We start from the raw sequence: 27,035 nt of genomic DNA, 5'->3' as shown, positions 1-27,035 counted from the left end.
TAATATATGAATACAAATAGATTTATCTAACGAATGTATCCAGGCTGAACATCCACCATATAGAACACAAGCAGAGCAAAGATGATGATGATCAGGAAAGTCTCTGTATTTAGTCGTGTTTACATCGCCGACTCCCTCCGTCTCATCTACGTTACCCCTGTACTTCCTGTTGCTTTCTGACTGCTCATCGTGAGCTTCGTCAACTAGTGTGCGTCTGTGGCGTGAGAGCCAGGAAGCGATACAAAAGCGGGCGGTTGAAGAAAAAAAAAAAGCAGCGCAATGACGAGAAACAGGCTGATGGGCTAAAAGAAATAGCGATCACGTCACCAAATAGATTCAAACTAAAGTAACGCGTCTGGTTTGCAAATGTTAGGAAGTAGAAAGTACAGAGATTTGTGCAAAAAATGAAGGAGTTTTTGCACTTTCCGCTTTCTTCGGTATTCAACTCATGCCAGCGAGGGAACAGCTGTTTCCAGCTGCTGCAACATACGTGCTCGCAGGAAGCAGCTTGCGTCACGGATATTCCATACGTAAAAGGGTACATTTGAGGGATTAACACACTGGGGGCAATGTTATCGCACCGCACCGCTCCCGCGTGGATTCTATTTATGCACCGTTACGGTTCATTACAACTTCAATGTCCAGAATTCATCATCATCTCTTCTACGTCTGCGAGAACTTTCAGCAGGATCAAACAGGGTTCCGTGGGCTGGGATTTAAGTTTCATAAGTGATTTTAGCGGAAGTGGACTGGCCGCTCCAAAGGAAGACATGCGCCACCAAGCAACGTCCTACAGAGAATTTCAGAGGGGCAGTGAGACCGTTTTATACTCCTTTATAAGCATCTGGACTGTTAACTCTGCTCCGTCTTTAGCAGTCTGTCGTTTTTGTCACGTTTGTCACGTCACTACATATGGAGCTGCTCCACGAAGAACCCGGAAGGACGTCGGCGCTCAGGGGAAGATTTGCGTATTGTGTGCAGTACGTCGTCAGACTGAACCAGAAGGTCTGACTGGGCCGCACTGTTTCTGTAGTAACCGCTTGGGCGCAGAGACCCGCCGCATATTAAAAAGGTGTTTTCCAACCACAGCGTTTTGGATTTATGTTTTTTCGGAGACATTCATTGTTTGTGTTTTGCAAGAGTTTCCCAGCTCAGGGAAAGTCTCGAACAGAATAGTTTCCTCCAGTAAATGACAAGTGAGTGAGCGGGAAAGAGAGCGCGAGGGAGGGCGGGTGAGTGGCTGCTTATCACAAGCTGTAATGAAAGTGAGAACAGGAACTAAATTGTCTCCTGGACGTTCTGTAACATTAAATCTCCCCGAAACCGTTCAAGAGCAACGAGTTACGCGCTCAGTGTGTGGTGCCACGTCACACCGCACCCCCTCCCCCACCCAGCATTCTCGGTCCGTCATGTGCTGTTCCATCCGCGGAGGAGCATTCCCGAGTCCCGAGCACAAACGCGTTGTACATGGAATGCGCTACAGTCTGAGGTTTCTGATCAATTATTACATAGAAAACAACTAAAGTAGGTCTGGGTGAATTCGCCGACTCGGTTTGTTTTCTTTCGGCTTTAGTCGTACAGGATTTTTTTTTAAACGATTGCCGTTGTGCCAAAGCAACTATCCAGGAAGCAAATATTCTGAATATAAATTCGGCAATCAGTTTAGCCCTAACGAAGCAAGCCAGTGGTGACCGTGGTGAAGAAAAAAAAACACCCTTGAGAGGAACACGTCAATAGGGAACACATCTGCATCTGGGTGGTGTAACACATCCGTTCACTGGGGGTGTAACGGTCCACAAAATTCACAGTACGGCACGTACCTCGTGTTTAAGTCATGGATCGGTAGAATTTCGGTACTGTTACGGGGAAGAGATGCAAAACATCAAATCGTCTTTTTTTTTTTTTTAACTTCAATTTTATTAATAATAACATTTGTGAACGATACAGTTTACATTTTTTAACAGTTTTAAATAAAGTGCCTGCTTGGTGAAATATGATATATAATAATATTTTGTAATAAAAAAAAAAAAGATATATTAATCAAATTAATGCAGTACACATTTCATAATTATAATTAAATTGCCACTAGTTACATTGAGTTAAATAAAATGAAATAAATGGAAAAATATAATAAAATATTTTACATTTGTTAGACTCTATTTGGGTAAAACGTGTGTGTGTGTGTGTGTGTGTGTGTGTTTTACATTTATTTAGAATTTTCTGAAGATATGATCCATATCACTGTTCTGCTGATCTCGGCAGACTTTAACAAATGTTTTCGTTCCTTCCATCCTTCATTCATTCACTCCCTCGATATGCGGAATTGTCCGGATTTTCTCCTCCACGTGTGCCGAAAGCCGAAAGCCTTGCACCGGGAACATTTTTGGTACAAATACGTGCACCGTCACACCCCTGCCATTCACTACAGTTCCATCGTCGATGAGGTTGTCAGCTGTTCACACGCATGAGCAGAGCGTCACAAATTCACCACAGGTTATTCACAGGAAACACTATTTAGTAGTTCATCTCACGAGTCATCCGGTCCGACTCGTTCGTTCCTCACGTCACGAGACTCCCATCGACGCCACGCAATGCCGTCGGTCGGGTTTTTTTCTTTTTCCGAATCTTGACGTCATTGTTACAATAATTATATTTAGTTCTTAGCTGCACTGCCATATTGCAGTCCGAGTCGGCGTATGCAGATGTAGAGCAGTAAAGAGGAACAACTGATGAGTTAGGAGAGGTGAGGATCAGAAAATGACTGGGAGAAGAATGTTTATCATCCCGTGGTTAGGTGTTGCGGTCCCAAAGTCATTATATGATAAATAGTAATTTAACTATATTTTTATTTACTTTTAGAGACTCCTTTGTTACAGCAAACAAAAGAAAACAACACGCAGGCTCATTTGTTACAAAGGAGACCACAGAACTACGCAGGATCATTCGGGGGGGGGGTTTATTTCCCAATTTTAAGAGTTTGAAATCAGCCATGTCTGAGTTCAGACTTGTTCGAGGCTCTACCTCGCTCTAATCACACCTTTCAAATCACAAGCCCTTTAGCAATTGCCTGAAATCATTTTGTCGTTCGCCTGAAATGAGATTTAGGCTGTCCAATGCACCCCCCCCCTCCCTCATTTCCCCCTCCTCACGCACACAATCACGTCCGCCGCTCGGAGGCTAAAACAATGGGATACCGTGAGCTGACTCTGTAAACACAAGTCTATTTTAGACTCATCTCTTTCCAACTGCCAGCAGCTCCGCCGACCTATTCCAAATGGCCCAGTTTCTCAGTAAACAAAGGATTAATTACCGCGATGTGCGATTCCGACTTTCTCTGCACATTCCAGCACCGTGCAACCACCAGCGTCCACTGGGGTCCGAAGACGAGGTCAGGCGTAGAATCTGTCGACGTAACTCGAACACATTCAGTTAAGGCGACGGACGTGAGAAAAAACAGGACTTTTTGCTTGCACCTGCCGCTTTTGTACCAGTTTATCCACTACGCTACGTGGACAAAATGATTGGGACACCAGATTTCTCCAGCTGTACGTCGTTCTTCAACAAACTGTTACCTTAAAGTCGGAGGCGCTCGATTGTGTAGGAGGCTGAGCACAAACTCCCTACATCCACTCTAAAATCTAATGGAACATCTTCCCAGAAGAGCGGAGGACATTACGGGGCAATGGGCACTAAATGTGGAATATGATGTTCAGAAAGCACAGGGGCATCGTCATGTATTAACAATCTCTTGGTAATCCACTCAAAGCAGCGTGATCGTGTTTCTAACCGTATTTACTGTAAATAAATTGATTTAAAACATCCAGCTAACACTAGATCATATTTAAGTATGTGTGTGTGTATGTATATGTGTGTGTGTGTGTGTGTGTATGCATGCTTGTGCTTTTTGAGCATCGCGTTCCTCATTTAGTCCCAATTTGCTCTCATGATTCCCTCCACTCTTCCAATAGATTTTGGAGTGCACTTGTGGACATTTGTGTTCATTCAGCCACAATGGTGTGAGTAAAGTCGGTACTGATGTAGGTGTGGTGAGGAGGCCTGGGGTGCAGAGTTCCAATTCATTACAGAGGTGTTCAGTAGGGTTGAGATCAGAGCTCTATAGCAGACCACTCAAGATCTTCCACTCCAAAGCATGTCAACTGAGATTGTATGTACAAGTTCATTGTTCAGAGCAGGTTTATGCTCCTGATGTAACGAGGCATCGTGCGACGTGCGATGTAGCTGTATCATACAAATAAATAGTTAAAAAATCATACATTGTGATTTCTGGATTTTTTTTTTTAGATTATGTCTCTCACAGTGGACATGCGCCTACGATGACAATTTCAGACCCCTCCATGATTTCTAAGTGGGAGAACTCGCAAAATAGCAGGGTGTTCAAATACTTATTTTCCTCACTGTATGTATATATATATAAAAGGAATAAATAATAAAATGTACCAAAAAAGTAAAAACCTTGAAAGTTTCTCAATGCTGCTGTGCTTCCTAATGAAATGTAAATGATATGCAGATGAGGCGGTGTTTGTGGAGATTTTTGCTACGAGCGAAGCTTAAGAACGAGCCTCACCTCGAGTTGGTTAAAACGTGCGCCAGCTCATCTGTTAGGGTATCTGCGTTTTATTCTGCGTTTTATTCGGGTGCACATAAATACCCGTGACTTTTTGACTTCAGAACCCAGTGTCAGATCAGCTTCGATGGAGTAAACCATGCATTGATTATTTGTAATGTGTAATAAAGAACGCGCTTAATTTCTTCTTTATTCGGAGCGATTATTTATTGTTTTACGACAGGTCCAGCTGTAACGGGATACGAATGGCGTTTTCCGTTCATTACTATTTAATTATTTGTTATTCCTTGTTTCTTTGCTTATTTACTTCCGTTTATATTCACGTTCGATGCTGTGGAGTGTCCGTGCGACAAACTCCTGCTAATGAGCTGTAAAGACAAAAATCTCCTCACTGCTGACACTGGAGACTCCGTCCATAATTTCAGTGTTACGTTTGGTTTGAGTTACAGTATGGTTTGAGCTGCTGCTCCAAACTTTCGGACCAATCAGATTTGAGAATTCAGTGCTTGTTGCTTCCACCTGCACTGTGATTGGTTGTTCTTTATAAACGTAATCACAGGAAGATCACATTTACCGTTTCCATGAGCACCGTATGGTCCTTTTTTTTTTTTTTTTTTTTTTTTAAGAGAAAAACCGTGAAAAGAAACTCCTCCCATTTCTAAGCGTCAGATATCCAGCACTTAAGCGGCGCGAAGAGCGTAAAGGTTTTTTTCATTTGCACTTTTTCCTGCGCTGCAGTTTGTGTCTTTCTCGCTGGTCTCAGATGACCGAGTTAAACCATAACCATTGTGCCTGTGACTGAGCTGTTAAAAGGGTACGAGTCGAGGTCCAGTAAAGGCCAGACTGGTTGCTGAAGGCGGCGCTGCCGTGGGAAAAAGACCCTGTAAGCTAGGAACGCCTGAATCCCAAGGCCGAGAGGGTAGCAGGTTGCGTGTGCGAGATACGTTCACGCCGAAAGAGCATTTGTTCTTTAGCACAGCGAGCTGAAACTCGACCTGGACTTATTATACTGCACTGGAAGACAGTGAGGCGTTTTTCTGCATCACTCAGCGCCTGTCCCATTATCAAATGTTCCTTGTATCTGTTGTATTTAAACATCTGGCTGGTTGATCGCTTGTGGTCCCGACGGCACGCGAATCCCGCAGTTGCGACGGCTTCGTTCAGCGCTCTAATAAAAACCCGACAGACGACGAGTCGCACGATGCCTCGTTACATCAGGAGCATAAACCTGCTCTGAACAATGAACTTGTTTTTACAGCACACAGTTCACATCGTTCACATGATCTCCGTGTCCCGCTCAGGTGCGTCCTGATTACCGCCAGTAAAATCTCACATCGATCCTTTTAAAAATGAAACCAGTCGCATCTCATTCGCTTTTAAAATGCACGTGGCGTTCCTGCGTTTTTGACTTAAACTCGAGCATAAAAATACGGCAAGTTTGTTTTAATGGGTTTTTTGTTTAATTAATGAATTGATTAATAATTTTTACAATTTATGCGATTTTTGTGTGACGAGACCACCTATAATAATACTGTAAGTTATGTATTCTCTCTGTGCGGCCCGGTACCAATTGACCCACTGACCGGTGCTGGTCTGTGGCCGGGGGGTTGGGGACCACTGCTCTAGAGAGTGCAAACAAAGTGTAAAGCAAGTCCTGGCCTTCGAGCGAGCATTTTACCCCCAAGTCAAAATCCCTCGCCATCAGTGGAATGTTTATGCTTTTTATTTATTTATCCATTTTTCAGGAACTTTCGGGAATGTAGTTTAGGTTTGAAGAAAATTGTGTGTGAGAGAAAAAAAAATAGAAATGGAAGGTGAAACTGGTTCCTAAATCCTCCAGGAAAAAAATATTTGTAAATAATGTGAGAAACTCCGGCGGACATCACGTTAACTCTTCTCTCTTCTGAGTGGAAGATCTTGAGTGGCCCACTGGAGAGCACTGACTGGGGATGAACTGGAATGCAGTAGTACCTGACTTGACTCACAGCCTCGTGTGAACATCTCATCTCTCTCATCTCATCTTCTCCCGCTTATCCGTAATTCGGGTCGCGGGGGCAGCAGTCTAAGCAGATTCCCCAGACGCTTCTGTGACCAGGGATCGGGCTGTCAAGGCCCCCGCCTTCGACTGCTGCCCAATCCTCTCAGCACCGGTCCCTTACGGTCCCTCCTGCAGGTGGTGAGCCCACTGGAAGGTGGCCCCACGTCGCTCCGACGTCACGGTCCTTGATTTTCTCGTAAGGGTTGTGTGAACATGAATCTCCAAAATCTAGTGGAACGTCTTCCCAGAAGACCCCCCCTCAGCTAATTGGTTTAGCTGATTTTCCCCAATGGACCAAAACACTTACAGGGAATTGTTTTTATGGAATTTTTATTTTAGAATTATGTCATTTATTCATAAACAATTATAACGGTTAATTCTAGAATGAAGTAAAACGGTAATACACTACTGCATACATAAAACAGCATTTTTAGGGGTGGCGTCCGTTTATCGCCTCTTTTTTCCGGGGGATCACCGCAGTATATACGAACATACACGTAAATCAGTAGTTAATAATCGAATCGTCCTGCAGTGCTTATATATAACTCTGTGTGTTTATTAGGACGACGTTATCTCAAGGTAGCCGCCCCGTACCCCGCGTTTGTACAGAGGGCGCTGTTTAACCAGGCCTTTTTTTTTGTGTCCTTTCCAGACCGAAGAGACTCCGTGCAGAAAGACCGAGGTTAAAGCCTGACATCCGGACGAGACCTGATCACATGGTAAGCCCAGATAAGCACTTTAACCATCCTCAGATGACACAGCCATGTGTGTTTGGGGTCAGCATCAAATTTCCATCCAGTCCTGCAGGAGCCCAGAGGCCAGCAGTAACCTGTGCAGCAGCAGCAGCAGCAGCAGCAGCAGCAGCACTCCTACACAAGCTGACTGTGAAATCTAAAAAAGATTAGCTGTGTGTTTCTAAAGCCCTTATTTGCTGCAGTGCTGTCATCTCTCTCTCTCTCTCTCTCTCTCTCTCTCTCTCTCTCTCTCTCTCCCCCTTTTCTTTAATCAGATATCAGTCCAGGGCCGTTGTCATAGTAACGGCGCGGATTACGGCTCAGTGTTTGCTACAGTACACGAAGGGGGAAAACAAGCACCGTTGTATAAATCAAGCGTCTCGTGAGCTCAAATACGGTTATTGCCAAAGCCGCGTCCGTGTCTGAACTGCACTATTGGCGCTGGCGACCCACCGAAGTGCGACGTGCGTTCTTCTCCGCGTTCAAGGAACCCTTCAGGATGAAATATCAGTCATTCGATATCATTGTAGTACTACAGCATTAGTATTAAACGTTATACATACCAACAACTACTGTTAGGGAGCGTGGCCGCGTTAGACGGAGAGGAATTTAAGAAAGAGGATTTTGTTTTTTCTCTTCTTCTTCCTGTTTGTAGATTTGGTTTACGTCAGAGATCAGGACTCATCCTCGGCCCATCAAGCCCCGACCGCTGAAACGTAAAGACCGAAGACTAGCTTGAGTAGAACGGAAGGTTCGTGGACACATGGCCATAAGATTCATATGCGCTTTTTTTTTTTTAACATCCCATTTTTACATTCACTGCTATGAAAACCCCCACTCTTCTGGGAAGATGTTCCAATCAGTTTTGGAGGGTGATTGTGGAGGTTTGGGCTCATTCAGCCACAAGGGTTGTTAGTGAAGTCAGGTACTGATGTAGGGTGAGGAGACCTGAGGTGCAGTCAGTGTTCCAGTTCATCTTAAAGGTCTTCAGTAGGGTTTCAGAGTTCAGGAGAAGTCAGGTGTCCCAATACTTTTCTTTACTGTTTGTTGTGTAGCTCCTCCATTCCTCTATGTGACACAGATACCTCTTTATTTGTGTTTGAGACGAAACCACCCTAATCATCTCCGTCACCTCCTGCATGTTTCAGACTTTAGAATAGTAGCAGTGGCCGAAGAGCTTTCGGCATTTGCGGTTCTCTCGAGGGAAGTGAAACACGCCTGCTGACATCGCTACGTTTAGCCTCAGCCAGTCACATGTCAGTTTGGCGCACAGTTTCACTAATATCCGTGATCCTCCCTGGTGAATCGGAGTCGTCCATACGTCTCGAGACGCACTTTTAGAAGCCGCAGCAGTCTCCAGCGTGGTTTAAATGGCCGATGATATTTTTTTTTTCTCTCAGTGTGAAAAACGAGAACAGCACCAATCAAGAGCCATTTAAAAAAAAAAAGAAAAAAAAAAAGCAGCAGGACCCTCTTAAGGTTAATAACTACGTAGTGCTTATTTCTTTTTTTCCTTCTGCGACAGAGCGGTTTCTAAACGATCAGCGCAATTATCATCATTACTCTGGAGAGATCAGCAGCGTCTTCCTGTAGCGTTTTACTCGGTTGGAGAAAGATCTCTGTCCCTCTTTTATATTTTCAGGTCTGTGTGTCCGCGGCGTCTGAGTTCAGAGCCACGAGGTTGCGATGGTCATTGCGATCCATCGGTTTTGTGTTTAATCATTTTCATGTGGGTCCAAAAGAATATTTGGGCTCGTTGCCTGCCAAGTCCCTGCAGTGGCATCCAGACTGAAATATACTGGCATTTAGCCGAATTTACGATGCCATCAGGCTTCTCAAGACTAATACCAACGGCAAACCTAACCAGCAGCTCGAGACCAAAGCAGCGCTAATCTGCTGGAGTATGCGGTGACTCCCTCATTCCTGTTTATCTCATTAATACAACAGAGCAGTTGAGGGCTAAGGGCCCGGTATTGGTTGATTGTCTGTGCTGGGATTTGAGCTCCTGATCTTCTGATCGGTGGTCCAACATCTTAACCACTGATCTGCTTTCATTATGTACACTTCGTGTCTGATGAAACTCTTCAGCATGCGAGATGGTTTGTGTTGCGATTCCTCCTGAGGAGGTGGAGCCGTCTAAAGCAGGTGCAGCAGTGGTTGGTAACGAACATCTCGCCGTACAACGATACCGGTGGGGGAAGGGAACGGCACAATGCACGCCGTGTTCACGCGCAGCCGACTGAAAAGGAACCTCGGAGCTGTGTTTTCTCTTTTACCTCGAATTAGTCGTCGAGGTTCAATACCGTGTTCTAGCAGAGCTGAAGATGTTGAGGTTTTCGTTGGGAGTGACGAGGATGGACAAGATTAGAAACGAGTTTGTTAGAGGGACAGCGCATGTAGGACGTTTTTGGAGACAAGGTGAGGGAGGTGAGATTGAGATTGTTTGGACATGTGCAGAGGAGGGACATGGGGTATATCAGTAAAAGAATGCTGAGGTTGGAGCCACCAGGAAGGAGGAAAAGAGGAAGACCAAGGAGGAGGTTTATGGATGTGGTGAGGGAAGACATGCAGGTAGTTGGTTTGAAAGAGGCAGATGTAGAGGACGGGGGGGGGAAATGGAGACGGATGATCCGCTGTAGCGACCCCTAATGGGAGAAGCCGAAAGAAGAGTTCTGATAATCTTTATTTTAGGGGTCTCGTGATGACTGATGCGTAGGCACTCGTGCGACGGTACATTGTTATTATTTTGGTGCCACACGCGAGTCTGTGTCAGCCTTCGAAACAGAAGTAATTACACTGCAGTATTGGAGAGCCCCGCTCCAACACTGTAGCGCCCTCAACAAACTGTAGAATGAAGATTGCAATCAATTCGCAACTGGAAGTGAGGCCTTTTTTTTTTCTTTTTTTTTTTTTTTTTTTGGAATGCTGTAGGGTATTGACGTCAGACTTGGCTCATATGTTTAGCAACATGACCTGATGTCAACAAACAAGCTTAGAGTTCATTTGCAACTTGGGTGGGCTACTAAAAACAAGCAATGAGGCAATATCTCGGCAAACGACCCGCCACAGCCAAACACGGTGTATCTTCTTGTAATAAGCGCTTATTTTTCCCTGTGGCACCTGATCTCCCTTTGTCCGTCTTTAATTGCTGCCCGGCCACAATATTTGTCTGGTTAACGGACACAAATCCATTACAAGTGCGGCGTATAAAAAAAAAAAAAAAAAAAAGTTCCCAGCTAAAATTCAGTGCTGAGTTTAAATAATGCCTTTTTGTTGTTGTTAAAGATGGGCATATCTCCTGGAATAAACCTTTTAATCCCCAAACATGAATCTTCCCAAAACTGCAGCACCACAGCTGAATGAAGACTAGATACTAGTACCGTATTTTCCGGACTATAAGCCGCTACTTTTTCCCACGCTTTGAACCCAGCGGCTTAAACAGCGAAGCGGCTAATTTATGGTTTTTTCCTGGGTTTTTCACGGTTTCACAAACTTCAAACCAAAAAACTGAACCCCGTAACATTAGACCAATGAAATTGCCGAACGGGTTCAGTTGAACCAATGAAACTCTTTATATTAAATCAGATGCGCTCCCACTGAATCGGGCCGCACCACATCATAAATATGGATGAGGTTCCTCTGACGTTTGACCTGCCGCTCACTCGGACTGTCTACAGGAAAGGAGAATCATTTCAGCACTTCACCTGTGTTCTGAGCTGCACGGCATCGGGAATAAAGCTTCACCGATGGTGATTTTTAAACGCACGATGATGCTAAAAAAAAACTCTGGAGAGTTGTGAAAAGAAGGAGGAAGACAGTGAACAATGACTTTCTTGGTAGGCTACTGTTTAGATACAAGCCGTGTAACAGACACTGTTTTTTGTTGAAGCCTGTGTAAAGTTCATTAGTTTCAGTGTAGACACCTGCGGCTTATTTATGTTCAAAATAAAAATCTTTGTCAAATTCAGTGGGTGTGGCTTAATAGTCCGGAAATTACGGTCATTTATATATATATGCGCGCAGCATTTAGTCAGGTCAAATGGTTCACTTCTGCGGTTTCCCTTTTTGCGTGGTCCCTCTAGTTAGGTGAGAACACAGCTGGTGTGGAACAAAACCTCTGCTCTGATCATCTACTGCATGTGTGTCGGGCTCGCGATGCGTTCTTTATGTTCGGGTGAATTCGCTGCAGTTGGATTGTCCGCATTTCTGACTAAATATCGAGTTTTACTTTGGACAGTGTATCAAGTAAGTTTTTGTCCTCTTTGAAACGCATCATATCTGTTTCTGATTCATCATCATTCATACACCATCAGAATCTGGTTGTGGTACCAGTTTTATAAACCCAATAGAAATTGCAAACGTAGACTCTTTTCGATGTACATTTTGGTCTTGAGCTAATATCAGTGTTTCAAAGGTGCAAATCAAAACCGAAGAGTTGTTTCTGTTCCCGCGGCTCATCAATCCCGTCGGCTTTATCGTTACAGGAAGGCATTTATTTTAATCATCTCAGACAGGGGTCGCGACATTTCCGAAAGAAAAATCGACTCGCGTCGAGCCCGTTAACTAACCTGGGCCTGGCGACCGTACGGTGACATTTATTAGCGCCGAATTATCATGAATTAGCCAGATTGGATAAATCAATTCTAATAGATTTGTTTATGAGGGTTATTGTCTTCAGGCTTCGCCGAGCGACCGGACGTGTTTGCGCCGATTTGGATTTTCACCCCCGTATTATTTCCGCATGATAGTCCGCGAACGCGATCTTTCATACCTTTCTTGCAGTTTCTCGTGCCCGTCATAATTCGCCGCTGTTTTTAGCGTAGTTTAGCGGGACAGAAAATCCGGAAGTGTGACTTACAAGTCTGAATAGGGACCTGGATTTCTGCCCGTTTTCGTTCTCAAAGCAATTCAACTTTGTCGACGCGTCGTTTAAGGGAAGAAAGAATTGCGGAGTGGGTTAATATGAAAAGGGCTTTTTTTCGAAAGGCTAGCTGTTGCGTACGACGGATTCATTTAATTTCAATATTAATGCTCGAACAATCGACCTTCTCACCAAGCAGAGTTACAGGAATCACTAGTTTATCAATATACATTAGCATCATAAATTAGTCCATATAAGTTTGGCCCCGACCGCGGCTACGATATGTGGAAGGAACATTGAGCCTCCAAAGGGAACAGTTATCGATCCATCAATGTTGAGCTTATCAACTGTTCACTGACACTTGAGGACAGAACTGTTCATGGTTGTAGTACCGGTTCACCGTAACAAACCTTTTACATTCATTACAGTGAAAGTCAAACTTCATGCTTTTTTTTTTAGTTACATTTTTCTGCATGTAAGAACAAAAGTATTGGGACACCGGACTTTTCCAGCTATACGTGGTTCTTTCCCATACTGTTTCCACAAATTTGGAGGCTTACAATTGTTGTCGTGAGTGGCCTGCATTAGAGCTCATGCCTCAGCATTATTGGGATGACTTTGAACGCCGACTGCACCCCAGACCTCCTCACCCTACATCAGTACCGTACTGTAATAACACCCCCTTGTGGTTTTCTAAACTAAACCATATTTAATGCATTTGATTGCCATATTACATCAAAATACAAATATATAATAAAAAAACCTCACATTTAAAAAAATATACATTTTAAATGAGTTCTGCGACGGGTCCTTCAATGCAGGTGTTAATGATTGTAAATAGATTCAGTAAAAAAGGGGCATAAGTAATCATGACAAACTAAATGTCATTCTAATGGTCTAAGCCTCAAGCATCGATGTTTGGATCAGCGTTTTTTAATGGGAAGCTTATAGCGAATATATAACAGGCCTAAAAAGAAGGCAGTAACGAGTCACGAACATTGACTGCTGGTTTATTCCGAAGGATAAGATTCCTGAGAACAACATGCCGGAAAGCACTTTCAGACGGTTATTTCTTTGTTTAACCTTACAGTACTTCAGGGGGAAGAAATGTTTGTATCCGTTTCGGAATAACTTTTCGGTCATCTCGGTAGTAAACGTTCCGCATGGCTTTTGAGACCAGCCACTAAAAACAACACTGAAAGATTGTCGGAATCTTTGTCGCTAAACAACCAAGTTGTTAATGGGGATGTTTTAATGCACCACCTATCATCCGAAACCTTTTATTTCCAGCCAGTTGCGTTATGGTAACATTAGTGACGGAAAATGTAGGCAATTAGTGCAGGATTGTAACGATATATGGGAGGTTTCTAGTCCCCATGTGAGCAAGTTCTTATCTTTATTACCCTTCCAGAAGCTCTTGGTGGTCAGAGTTCACCGTGACGCACCTGTCAGGAAGTGGAATCCATGTCTGGGCTCTTAGCACAAACAGTTTCTCCAGCTAGTGCTAACTCACTAGGGTTTTTTTTACAAAAAGAAAAACAAAAGAAAGAAAACAGGAAAAATGGATAGTAAAAAAATTAGACGTCTCCCCCCCCCCCCCCCCCAAGGTATAATAATTTTTTTTGAATGGGAGTGATGACAGCGACCTGGTGATCTGCATGTGGGTAGCAAATCTGAGCCTATTTTATATCTGCGAGTTGCAATACATTTGTATAAAGCCGGAAATTGCGAGAAGTCGGAAATGGTGAGAAGTCGGAACGGCGAGAAATCAAGACGGAAATGGCGAGAAGTCGGGAAAGGCGAGAAATCAAGTCGGAAATCGCGAGAAGTCGGAACAGCAAAAAGTTGTCGGAAATTGTGAGAAATTGTATTTTATTTATTTATTTATTTTTGTATGTGGTGGAAACGGGCTTCTATTGTGCTCACCTGTACAGAGCACTCCAGAGTTTTTAGCGGGTGGTGCGACAGTAATAATGGTCCGTGGGGAAACGCAGTGCTCGGTGTGTAGTTAAATGGACTGGACGAATCAACTAATTTGCCTCGATGCATTTTTGAATTGCTCGGGTTACTCGAGGAACGGTTTCAGCCCTGGTTTTAAAATGGGGAAACCCATTTCTATATAAAGTTTGTGTTCGGTATTGGGATGACCTGCTTGCTAAATTACAAAGCTAAAGTTTGAGTGCAGGAAATGTTATGCTTAACGTTGCCACCTATTGGCCGTCGAGGTAACAGCTCAAATTTTTGACCGAAAGGGAGGAATCGACACGAGTCAAGAGTCAGAAGACTTGGTGTCATTGTATACAAAAAAAACAAAAACTATTAGGCTATTAGAAGTTTTGTTCTAATACGAACCATATTTAAAGAACGTTTAGGAGGACATTGTAATAAGAGCGGTGTGGTCAGGCACTGCTCGCTGGCAGAGGCAAATGAGAAAACCTCAACTTGATCTATTATTTCCGGTAATTTTTTACTGCTTTGTACGAATGAGTGAGAAACCTTCTCCACTTGTTTGGACCAAAAGCATGAGAGATGGATAAAAAGAGGGCGGGACTTTCTCAAGATTTCACTCCAAATGTCCGCACAAACTCTGTCCAGGCTCGCACATCAGCCGCCTCATAGCCGTCTCATTCAGCGCTAAAGCAGTGCCATCGTTGGGTAGTCTTGTGTTGTCTCAGGTTAAATTGCTCAGCTCCTGTGTGCGAGGCGCAGTTGTCGGCAGACACGATGTATAATCCAATCAAATCAGAGTAAACGTCCCCGGGTGTCATGGCGGTGTAGGATCGCGTTAAAGCGTATACGTCTCAGTGTTCACTTTTGTACATCCACAGTTTCAGTCGAGGTCAGCTCGAGCGCGTTTCATTTCTCAGCCCATTAATATCAACGGTTCAGCTCCTCCTTGACTGGAAATGCTGCTGGCTAGAAATACCAGCATTTCACACCGAAAGGTGCGTCTCAAGTCACATCATTCTTCATCTTCCATTTCAACAACGCACAACCCATGCGTGTAAAAATATTAGCCCAGCTGTCCTGCTGCGGGGGTTTATTTTTGTTTGTTTTTGTTTTATTTGATCACCCCCCCCCCCATCCCCCGCCCCCCCTCTCATGCACACTACATGGAGAAACTAATTTGGGAGTTTTCCAGCACTACGCTTCCTCCCCAAGCACAAAGTCGTTGTTTTCGCCGGAACTAGGAGACCCGTAACCTGTTCCGCCATGACACTGCCCCTGTGCACAAAGCCTGTTCCATGAAGATCTCGATTGTCCTGCTGCAGAGTTGCTGTAGACCACAGCTGTGCGGGCAGGCACCGCTTGATGGGGCAGAGGCGATCGCAAAACCTCGACGAGTTCAAATATTTACGATCGCCTTTCACGGCTTCGTACGAACGAGTGAGAAAACCCTCTGCACTAAAACATCTGACGGATGAAAAAAAGGGGGTGGGGCTTCTTTAACGTGCCGGGTATCTCCACAAGCAGCGGAACCTTCGAAAGCAATGAGTTCTGGTGTCGCCTTTGCCGTTTTTAATCATCACAACTGTGCGCTAGTGAGAAAGCCGAGGGGAGCCAGAGCATGTCGTATATTCAGCAGGTGCAGCTTCACAAAGAAGCCTCAGAGAGGCAGAGAGACTCTTTGGGAGCTGCACATATGAAGGAAGTGGCTTTTATCCCAACATATCTCTCTACAGGCGCCTCTACCCGAGACAAGAGACTATTGAGTCCAAAAGCTGCGGTCGTTCACTCGCTCCCTCGCTCAGCCTTTTCACTTCAGGTGTTTCTCTCCTGAGGAAACCACACCATTCATTTTCCAATGTGTATCCTGAGTCAGTGGGGGTGTGTGTGGGGGTGTGTGTGGGGGTGTGTGTGGGGGTGTGTGTGTGTGTGTGTGTGTGTGTGTGTGTGTGTGTGTGTGTGTGTTGTGTGCCCTGGATATAGTGGGCTGTTTATTAGGCTAAAAAAAACTCCTTTTTAATGCTTGGTCAAATAATATCTAAAATATTGTATCATATTTTACAAAAAACCAAAGTGAAGAAATCGAAAGAACGCAACCCACGTTTTTATTATACCAATCAAATTGAGTAATCAATTAATAAATAAAAATTGACAAATAGGGAAAAATCCAATTAAATAGTTTACTTCATTCCTTCCATCCTTCATTCATTCACTCCCGCAATATGCAGAACTGTCAGGTTTTTCTCTCTCAAGAGAAATTCTGGGAAGCCGGACATAAAACGCTAAAGAATCCACTTCCTGGTTAGCGGCTAACGCTACAGATCTTATTTCCGGTACGGTGACTCTGCGCTAACTCTAGTTTCTTTTTTATAACTCCCGGCTGTGTTGCGTATGTTTCCAAGTTGATCAATAACAATAGAAATGCCCTCACAGTGAGAGGCGGAGACTAAACAAACCCGCGGTCCCGCACGAAAGCCCCGTAATGACAAGTTTTGGTACAAATAAGTGCACCGTTCGCCCCCTAACTCCGTACTGTGGAGTTTGATGGCTCTACACCTCGTACAGCAAAGTGGGTTTTTGCGATAGGCGAAGTGTCTGAATGTAACCGGCTGCATAACACCGTTTAACTGCTATATATTTTACTACTACATTGACTGAAATATTCTTACGTTATCCATGCGCCGCGTGTGAATCCGTCAGTGAATTAAACGTCGCTTATTTAAGCCCCACTGTTGTTGGTCAAACTCTCTATAAATTTCTATTTATAGCATCCTCTATTTATACATACAGATCTTCACTTAAAGTCGCACCGATTTCTGATTTCTGAAATGAGGTATATTTTTTTGGTTAGGGTCACTTGGCCCCGCCCACCGCTCTCAAACAGAGAAAGGATTTTTGTGCAAATGAAGCGTATTATTATTATTTTTTTTCGAATCGTCCTGAAACGCGCGTTTTTTTTTTTTTTTTTTCATAATCTCCACAAGTCATTTAATCCCCAGACCTTGCAAGATTTCAACGATCTGTGTTACTCTGCGATTGTCTAATGTTGGATAATTTGTTACCGACGTATCGTCAACGCTTTGCGCCAAAATGCCAGGGAGGAAGCGTCCGACATGAACGCCTCATTTCTGCTTTTCTGTACATGTCGATCAGAAGCGGACCCGTCGCTTGTCTACCTGGTTTTACTGTACGAGGCGGAACATCAGATAATGCCCAAATTTATGTAAAACAAACGGAAGGCACCGGTGTGTGATGCTCATTCAGCGCTGATATTCATATATTACCATATATATATATAATATGGAAAACCATGTAGGCTGTGTTTCTTTTTTTCTTCTTCTTAACCTCCTAAGACCTGAGCTTTGGTTTGGCTTGCATTTTAGATTTCTTCCAGTTATTTGGGGTTAGGAAAAACCAATAATTATAATAACCATATATTTTCTTTGAACATGAAGCTCTTCTTGGAAAACAATAATGTCACTTATGTGGACACTCGGTCTGTATCTACTGTATTTTTTTTCTTTTCAAACCCCAATTATAAAACTTTATATAGTTTTCCAACACTGTCGTTCTCCTCTTAATAGTTACCACAACGCTGGAGCTACACACTTGTATAGTGCTCGCTCTCCTGCTCTAGAGCTCGGACCTCAACCCTACTGAACACCTTTGAGACGAATTGGAACGCTGACTGCAGCCCAGGGCGTCTCCTCACCCTACACCAGTGCCTGACTTTACTAACACCATTGTACCCGAATGAGCACAAACTCTCCACAAGTGCACTCCAAAATCTAGTAGAGCATCTTCCTAGAAGAGTGGCGGTTCTTATAACAGCAAATGGGGACTAAACGTGGAGTGGGATGTTCTTACGTATCTTCTGGCCAGGTGTATGGTGTATGAATATATATTTGTGTGTGTGTGTGTGTGTGTGTGTGTGTGTGTGTGTGTGAGAATAACCCCAAATCATAGCAATTAAATTTATTTTTATTTGTATAGCGCTTTTAATAATGAACATTGTCTCAAAGCAGCTTTACACGGATACTGTGGTGATAATAATGTGGCAGATAATAGCAGCTACACTGTAGGTTATTGTTTGAAGAGTCTACAAATATAAATGCAGACAATTAATGCGTTTACATGCATCTTGAATCCGGAGTGTGTTCTAATAACGAGGTGATGTAAACAGACTTTTCTTTCGGATCTGCGCCCCTCCTCGTGTTGCCGCAGCTTTAATCCCCGCGATTGTTTCGGCTGTTCATTGGTGCACGGTTATGAGATGGAAACGGATCATCAGCAGCCGTATTTACCTCAGACCCGTTCTCCGTTAGACCACATCGCAAAAGTTTAGGTGAACATTAAGACTCTCTTGATAGCGGACTACATGCAGCATGTACAGTCGTATATTTAGCCACGACTTGCACACGTTCGCACGCCAGACGTCTGCAGCGCACTCCACATTCGTACGTCTCTGGGTCGGGTCAGCGGTTTTCCTCGAGTCTCTGTTTCTCATTCTAAAAGACGTTTTTGTCTCTATATTTTTAGTGAACGAGTTGATCTGTAACGGCCCAGATGGTAATTTTCTCTCTTGCTCTTTTTTTTTTTCCTTTTTTCTTTTTGTTATTGCAGGTGCTGAGACACTCCGACAGGACCCTTCTAAAACGTTTGCTTTGCGGAAAAAGACTCGATACTGTGGTAAGCACGCAGAGAGTCTATTTCATTTCAGGAAAAGAAATCGTAGATCCCCTGGCACGGGGTTCTGGCATTTAGGTTGAACCGTATTTAATAATACTCAGTCACAGCTTGTCAATAAACAACAAATAAAAAATGTGGAATCAATTTAAAAAAAAAACAACCACACACACCCTGAACCCACAGGGTTTCCTAGACTTTATGGAAAAGTGTGGAAAATAAATCTGGAATTTAATTCAAAATTTTTTAGGGCAGTACACTGAGTATTAAAAGATATTTGTGTTTCCTTACTATTGCCCTATTCGGTTTGGCAAAATCAGAAGTTGAGGATTTGCGGAAAATATTTAGTATAAAACAAAGGCTGCACAGACGTGTGTTTTTTTTTTTTTGCAACCCAATAGATGCTCGTCCACACAACCGCGTCCTTTTCTGCCCGGCGTTTAATTACTTTCCGCTACGTTGCGAGGCAGCAGTCGCCAAGACGCTACATCGCCCCGGACCCTGCCACTATACGCATGGAAAACATCAGAGATTCGGACTCTGACATGCTCTACGACGGCAGAGAGCTGGATAGATGGTAGTGGTTGGCAGGCGACAACATCTGCAGAGGAAAACGGGGGCGGACGGGTTGCCAAGGGTCTTTCCTCATCACATGGGCCCCAGCCAGCATGTGAATTCCAAATGATTGACTGCTGCACAGCTCCATGACATTACCAGACAATCCCTCAAAACCACCACCCCCTTGATCTCATTCTGCATTAGTTGATCTCATTAGTTCCCACAGGTTTGATTTGTCCCCTCTAAAGCATTCCAGTTGTTTTTCTTCGAACAGATACATAAACCACTCATCAAATATACATGCCCCACAGAGCACAGCATGTTTCAGGTGTCTCGTCTTCCCATATTAAGTCGCAGTAGTTACAGTGTGTTGTAGTGGGATTTCTTTCCTTTATTTATCGAGATATCTTTTTTTTTTTCCGGGGCGAGAAAAACCTTCGCAGGGATCGTGTAACGTTCTGCTGTTCAGCTGGAAGATCGAGTAGAACTGCACAAATCCCGTCTGGGGATCCATGAGGGTGTTTTTTGGCAGGCAGGAAAACGAGGTCACTTCTCATTCGACGATAAATTCTTCGAAAACCATAACCGCCATTGAGAGCCGGTTGTCCGGTCAGTTTGGATTTGGATATCGGCTGAAGAGGGCACGAGTGCACCCCGACTCGGGAGACGGCCAAATTCGAATTCGGTCCCTCTCTGTTTAGCGTGAAAAGGTTAAGGGGATTTCCTGGAAACAGACCGAGTTCACTCGGCTCGTCCGCAGATAAGAAACGATAAGAGCTGACTGCTGGAGATTGAACCTAATTTATCATTGATTACTCCCATAGTACAGCAGCGAAAGGAGGGAACAATCCATTTTTATTTGCCTCCCGTCTGTCCACTCTGCGTACACGTGTGTGTGTGTGTGTGTGTGTGTGTGTGTGTGTGTGTAGGGGGGGGGACAGGGGATTGGCTCACTTGACTCTTGCTTGGGCAGTGTGAAGAGCCTCAGGTTCATCTGTGAACCGTTCAACCGTTTCAGACGCTGTTTAATAGCCAGGCGTTTCTTTGTGTTCTTTTAGTGCTCTGCCGTATGGTTCACATGACTTCAAAAAAAGATGCAAACCAACTTTACAGCGATTTTTTTCCCCCTTCAAATCCTCGTCCTCTGGTTCCTTCCCAGTTTGGGAATTCATGTTGTACTCTGAGACGCAGGCAACCCTCACTGCACCCAAGGTAGAATTTGAGTTAAAAGACCCTCCTGTGTCCTTGATGGTGAATGGAAAAGCTGAGCAGGAGATTGATTTTTGTATAATAAAAAAAAAGAAAGGAGAAAGGTTTCCATGATATCACAGCGGTAAATATTTACCCCCCTCCCCCCACAGCCTTGATAATCGGATGAGACCTTTTTTTTTTTTTAAAGGCAGTATCTGTGATGAGGAGCAGAGCAGGTTATTATTATTATTTTTGTTATTTATTATTATCATTTTTGTTTGCTTTCAGAAGAAATCCAGGCGTAATTTTTCTGCATTTTGTAGACGACTAGTTATTAACCGAGCAGCAGAGCTTCCCAACATGAAACCTTTTCTTGCATCACTTCCAGTGCTTTTATTTCCCCTCTGTTGCAAGTTGGCTTGTTTATCGCAAGAAAGTGCAGTGCCGCATACATAAATTTCTCTTAACGAATGCTGGGAGCGCTCGCACCCGAAAAAGGGCACTATCCGGTTTTCCTGTTTTGTCTTCGAGGAATTCAGCCATGTCAAGCATCTAGAGAAGGTCTTTTCCCTGATCTTTCTTCCACCTGTGTTCAGCAGATAACACGTGTTCCCCAAACTGAAAATGGCTTCTACTCAGGCAGAAGTCCAAAAAAAAAATAAAAAAATATCTATATAGCTTTTAGCATGTATAGGTTTTGACTAGAAATACCGCAACTTTTTTTGGATCATAAAATTCACCGGAATCTGCCGCGGGACCGAAACGTTCAGGAACGTTAGGAATAACATCAACTGTTCTCCCTAACAAATTTGATACAATAAAAGAAAAAACACAACACATTATTGTATTAAAAAGACAACGTTTAGATGAATTCACTAAGGTACCATAGGGACTGCCTCGAAAATTCGCGAAACTTCGGAAATTCCGGGTGGACCACTGATTTCTCCCGATTATGTGAAAGGTACTTGGATTTTTTTCCCCCCGCATTGGCTACATGTTTTTCTTCTCTTGCTTTTCTAACAGCCCCAGTCCAATCAGGTAAGGACTTCTTTTTAGGACACTGCAGAGCTTTCCAAGGCAACATATAGACCTGTACGGCTGGAAAAATGTTTGGAATTTCAACATTAAAAATATATTTTGGTTTCACCTGTCCAGAAACTTCATTACGCTCGCGCCCGCATCCACCCATTAAATCTCGTCTTGCTTCGCCACTCGTTTGCGTCGAGTCCCGCAGGGCCGCAGGTCTTTACTTCAGTGTTGCCAGTGGCGTATGTCTCGAGGTGGCCCCCCCCTGTATTCACATTCACAAAGGCGTCTCTTTTATTGTTGACTTTGACAGCGAGGCCTTTACGTCCCTGAGAGTGGGTTTGACTCGGATGTTAAGGGTCAAGGGTTTTCTTCACCGAGGAAACAATTGTGATCATCCACTTCAGGTGTCTTTTTTGCGGTCTTCCAGGACGTCAAGGTCTCCAGAATATCATCTGCAAAACTGCAACAATCGCGTCGCCGCCTAAATGCTTATGGGACGACTGTGTTTGTGTTTCATCTGCTCTTTCAACCTATTTCTCCCTCCCAACGTCGCAACGTTTCAGCCACACAAGTGGTTATCTTTGCACCGTTGCTCTACATTTACATTTCTGGTGTTTTGCAGACTTCCTCATCTTGATTATCTCATTCATACAGCTGAACAATTGAGGGTTGAAGGCTATGCTCAAGGGCCCAGCGCTCGCAGCTTTGTGTTGTCAGGATTTGAACTTGCGGCCTTCCGAGGCGAACTAGCGAACTTCCGCTTCCCTTTCGCCAAAGTTTTATTCATTTATTATTATTATTATTATTATTCTTTCGGTTTGCATCCCACATTGCAGAGAGTCAGTATGTTTTAGAGCTGCACAAGATGCAGTTGTGGTATAAGTGTAGGTCTCGGCTTTAATAAGACTACCTCTAATGCGGCAGTGTACTTTGCCTTCAGGCGAATCAAAGCGCTCGTCCTTATTTAACTTGGATGCAGTGGCTTTTCGTGCCAAGCGGCTGCCTAAAGAAAACAAGTTGCACACCCCTCAAGCTTGAGACGAAAGCTTCAAAGAGCGACATTCGGGAATATTTCTACGTTTTTAAAGTGAGCAGACGCAGAATACAAACAGTGGTCCAAATCCCCCAGTGCAAAGTAGAAAACACACACTGTTTTTTTACTCAGAGTTTTAACACCCCCCCCCCCCCCCCCCAATAATCAAACGTTGACCTTGACGAGGCCACTAGGGCATTTGAGGCATAACCTGGCCTCAGATGGAGAAATCCATTTCTGCCCTGCTGTGTAATATTCCTTCCACGGTCTAATTGGCACCGATGGAGACGGAGTCCAGAGCGGGTCAGCCGAGGTGACGCGTTTATCTCGGCGGCTGTAGGTTTTCTTTTCCCTTTTCTTTCCTCGTAGACCGTGGCGCATCACAAGCAGTTTGCAGCGACATCTTACTTAATCCGTCACGACAGCATGTGGTAGCACATGGCATGTAATCAACACCGCTGATCGTTCTCCCAGTAGACTGATCAAGGCCGCCTTTTCCTTTTCGAACACGTCGTAATTGTCAGACGCCACGAGGGGGATGTGGAACACGTTGCCGAAAGCGCTCGGCGGAAAAAAGAAACAGTAATTAAGTGCACCCGCTGCAGGTCAGTTAAGCGCCGTTCGGTGCAGTCGTTGTTGTTTGTTTTTTTTATTTTTATACTAATGCTAACGAGATGCAGAGTTCACTCTCCCCACAACAAGTGTGTGAAAGGCTGTGTGTAAAGGCTGACGCAAACCCGCTTTGGATACAGAGGCGTGACCGCCCTTGAGAACTGGGTAAAGGTTAATCTCCGTTTTGTTTGCTCGGCACCACATTTTTAAAGCGCCAGCGTTGCTTTCTGTGACGACGATTAGTCCCGTTCCTCAGGTTCCACCGATTTGCTGAGGCTTTTAGCTGCAACTAATGAGAACTTGTGTCGAGAGCACTGCACCTTTTATCAACTCTCAAGCTTTCAGTTCAAGCCTAACTAATCTAATGTCAATCTGTCAAGACTATGAAGGGTATCGTGGACTTGCTCTCGGAGCTCTGCCAGTGATTAAATGACAGTTTAATCACATGCTTGGCATTAGTTTCCAATTTGATTCGATAGTATGTCTATTTATATTTCGTTAATATTCGGTTTTGCCACACGCTCGGCGCTTAAAAGCTGAAAATCGGCTTTAACGGACTGCGTTTCGGCTAAACAAATTTCGTGGCCTGGTTCGTGTGTGAAAATTTCCCCACCCAACATCTTTCACCAGAGAGTGTGGATTTCCCTGTTCTGCTCGAGAGACTCCTGCAGAAACGGGATTTACTGAAAAAGAGACTTCTCGCCGCCGTTGATCCAACAGCTCAATAATATAGACGAGCTCTCCGTACCGTTGCCGAGATTGAATTTGGCTACAGATGAAACAAATATATTTAGGGCCACCAATCGGTTTCGCCTCCGCCGCCATTTCATTGGTTGTGATCGTAACGCCCGCTGTCTGATCGGTCCAGCACCTCTAGGAGGCAGCATATCTTTTAGTCGGGGTTAATTAGTCTTTTTTTTTTTCTTTCGTAAAGATCAACGAAAATGATTTTTAAGTGCGTGTTAGCGTTTTTTTTTTTTCTTTTTCTCGCAAACATCTCGAATTGATAAGTTGTCTGCTGCAAGAAGGGAAAGCGAGAGAATAATCAGAGAGGTGTTTCATCACCACAGCTGCGCTCGCTCTTGAAATAGAACAAAACCTCCACACCCGAAAATGGTCACGATCAAAGAAATGTTCCCGCAGAGCAAAGATTCTTTTACCTGTAAACGAGCCACAGCGAGCCTCAAGCACATTATTTAAGCATGTCCAAATCCTCTACATTAGTCTCATTAAAAATGTTTATATCGTATCTGTTTTGAAAGCGGCTTTGTTCAATAGTTGTTTTTATTTATTTATTTATTTATTGATTTTTGCACACCACAAATGCAATTAAGAAATTGATACAACTACTGTTTTTTTTTTTCTTTTTTCTTTTTTTTTACGCTGAAGTTGAATCTCGAGTCTAAAATCTGGTATTGGGTCTGAATTTGGAGCCTCGGTGTACAAACCAGATTCATTCAAATCCATAAAGAAAAGCGCTTTAGTGAAACCGATGTAATGGACGACATTTGTGGCTGATTTTTTATTTGTTTGTGAAGCCGATTATCAGGACTAATCAGACTTAAAATACCGTATTATAATATACGGACGAAGGTATCGGGACACTTTTCCTGGCTCTCTGTGGTTCTTCCCCAAACGGATGTTTATGAAGTCTTTGGGATGCTTTAGATTTTCCCTGTAGTTGAACTGGGAGACCCAACTAGGAGTTCTAAGGAACATGGCAGTGCACAATGATAATATGATTTATATACGTTTGTATTAACTCGTATTAAACACCGGAGAAATTGGAATGCATCCCCCATCCCAGTAGATGACCCTTAAAACCCTTGTGGCTGAATGAGCACAAATCTCCAAAGTGGAAAGGGACGTTAGAAAAGCACATTCAAGTGTTTGCCTACAAACAACAACTTTCGTTTGCTTACAAACCTTTGCCTAGAGTATTTAATGCAATTTGGAAATGCACAACCTTGATACTCGCCTCCGTACAGATCGAGTGAAGCGCAGGGCCGTTTCTGTAGCCTTTTCGTATAAAGTGCCAACAGAGTTTATTCACGGCGACCACGCGATTTCACGCACATACCTGAAGCGCACCGAGTTCACAGAAAGCAAATTGTAAAATGACACAAGCTATTATTATTATTTCTTTTTTTATGAATGAATGAGTTCTGAGTCATGGCCGCATGCGCCATCTCACTCGAAACTTGCCAATTTTTGCTGCGTTACACACACAACGCGATGATCAACACCGACTTTTGCCCACAAGACGAACAGAAACGTCGCCACAAACCGGTTATTCAATCGGACGCGAATATACGTTTCTGCGTTCGTGAAACGGCAACGTTTCCGTTTGTTCGGGATTTTGCATATGGCAGTGCACAACGAGCTGCCATTCACAAACCAGAAGAAGGTGGCCATTACAGGCCGCCACAGTAACGCGCTGGCAGCAGCTCAGACGGCAGTGCTGACTGATTGGAATCGCAGGCTTGTATTACTGCGCGTCTTTTGCGCTCGTTTCTGTAAAAAGTGCTCATTCACAGGAACGTGTAATAAAAAAAAAACCCACAATTATTGTAACCCTTATTTTCAAGACCCCGATGCATTTATTATGATTTTTTTTTTTTCCACATTATTCTGATTGAACGTTTGGGGAATTTTTTAGAGTTGGGTGGGGGAGGGGGGTTAGAGATACAAAATTATATTACCATGGAATTTCCACAAAAGCCCTGACAAAGCGTCTTCAAACCCGAGTTCTGCATCTGATGTCGGTTCACTTCTTCAAATGAGAAAATAAACAAATAAATAAAAAACCGCTCTCCTTCCTAAACCTTTACATCACAGCTTTATCTCAGAAGGTTACAAAGTGACTCTGTCAGCGCTCGGGTTCATCCCGAAGGTGTTGAGTAGAGTTAAGGTCACTCATCTATAGAAATCCACTTAAGATCTTCCACTTCATCTCGTGTAAACCATATCTTCATGGAGCCGGCATTGGTACAGGGGGCATTGTCATGCTGGAACAGGTTTGGGTCTCCTAGTTAGGAAGCGAAGGGGGGCATTTAATGCTAACGCATCTAATAGCCAATACAATTGTCCCAGTAACAGTTTGTCCCAGTTCTTTTGTCCGTACAGTGTATATTGTTCTTAAAACTATCATTTTAAGCCAAAATCGAGTCCGGCCCCAGCTCAAATGACTACTTCTAGTTGTAATTATTATCCGCCACCAGTTGTTCAAATAAACGCAGATGTGGACGCAGCAAGCTGTCTTACATTCTCATCCGTCCCTGTCCACATCTCTGAGATTTGTGTAGTTGTTTTCAAATTTCCGAGCTGGTTAAGAATTTAACCCCAGCTCAAACGAGAATCCGGCAGCTGACGTTTCACGCTCGCGTCTCCTGACAAGTCGGTGAGTCATTCGAGGCGTACCGATTTGTGGTTGCAGGATGCTTGCTCTTTGTAGCCCAAGTAGACATAATGACAGTATGTGTTAATATCGTTTTTTTCCCTTTTTCTTTTAAAGACGTCTGCCTTGTGGATTCTTTCTGAGATAGTTGAATAGATAAGGCTGCATAGTAAAGCTTGTAACCACAATGGGATTTTCCCCCACAATGCTACTAAAGGTTGCATTTGCATTATATTCATGTGCGCACACTGGATCTCTGTACTTGTTCTTAAGGAAAATGACTTTTCTGCAGATGGCCTGAATTTCTGCATCGAGTCTTTCGAGTGTGTGTGTGTGTGTGTGTGTGTGTGTGTGTGTGTGTGTG

At 43.8% G+C, this 27,035-nt stretch overlaps 1 protein-coding gene across 6 annotated transcripts in view; it reads left to right on the top strand.

Annotated features, from left to right (window-relative positions):
• tbl1xr1a (TBL1X/Y related 1a) overlaps positions 1-27,035 on the top strand; it is a 52,144-nt gene that overhangs the window by 17,505 nt on the left and 7,604 nt on the right. For 3 of the 6 annotated variants that reach the window (XM_083558550.1, XM_083558552.1, XM_083558553.1), the window contains exons 2-3: positions 7,276-7,342; positions 18,789-18,854. The gene's annotated coding sequence lies outside the window, so the exon portion shown is untranslated. The remainder of the gene's footprint in view (positions 1-7,275; positions 7,343-18,788; positions 18,855-27,035) is intronic. The other 3 variants (XM_083558551.1, XM_083558555.1, XM_083558554.1) reach the window with 1 other exon arrangement.

The sequence above is a fragment of the Silurus aristotelis genome, assembly GCF_946808225.1.
Source record: "Silurus aristotelis genome assembly, chromosome: 13".
NCBI classification, from domain to species: Eukaryota; Metazoa; Chordata; class Actinopteri; order Siluriformes; family Siluridae; genus Silurus; species Silurus aristotelis.
Note: the sequence above shows the minus strand (reverse complement) of the source record. Positions and strands in the feature narration are given on the sequence as shown.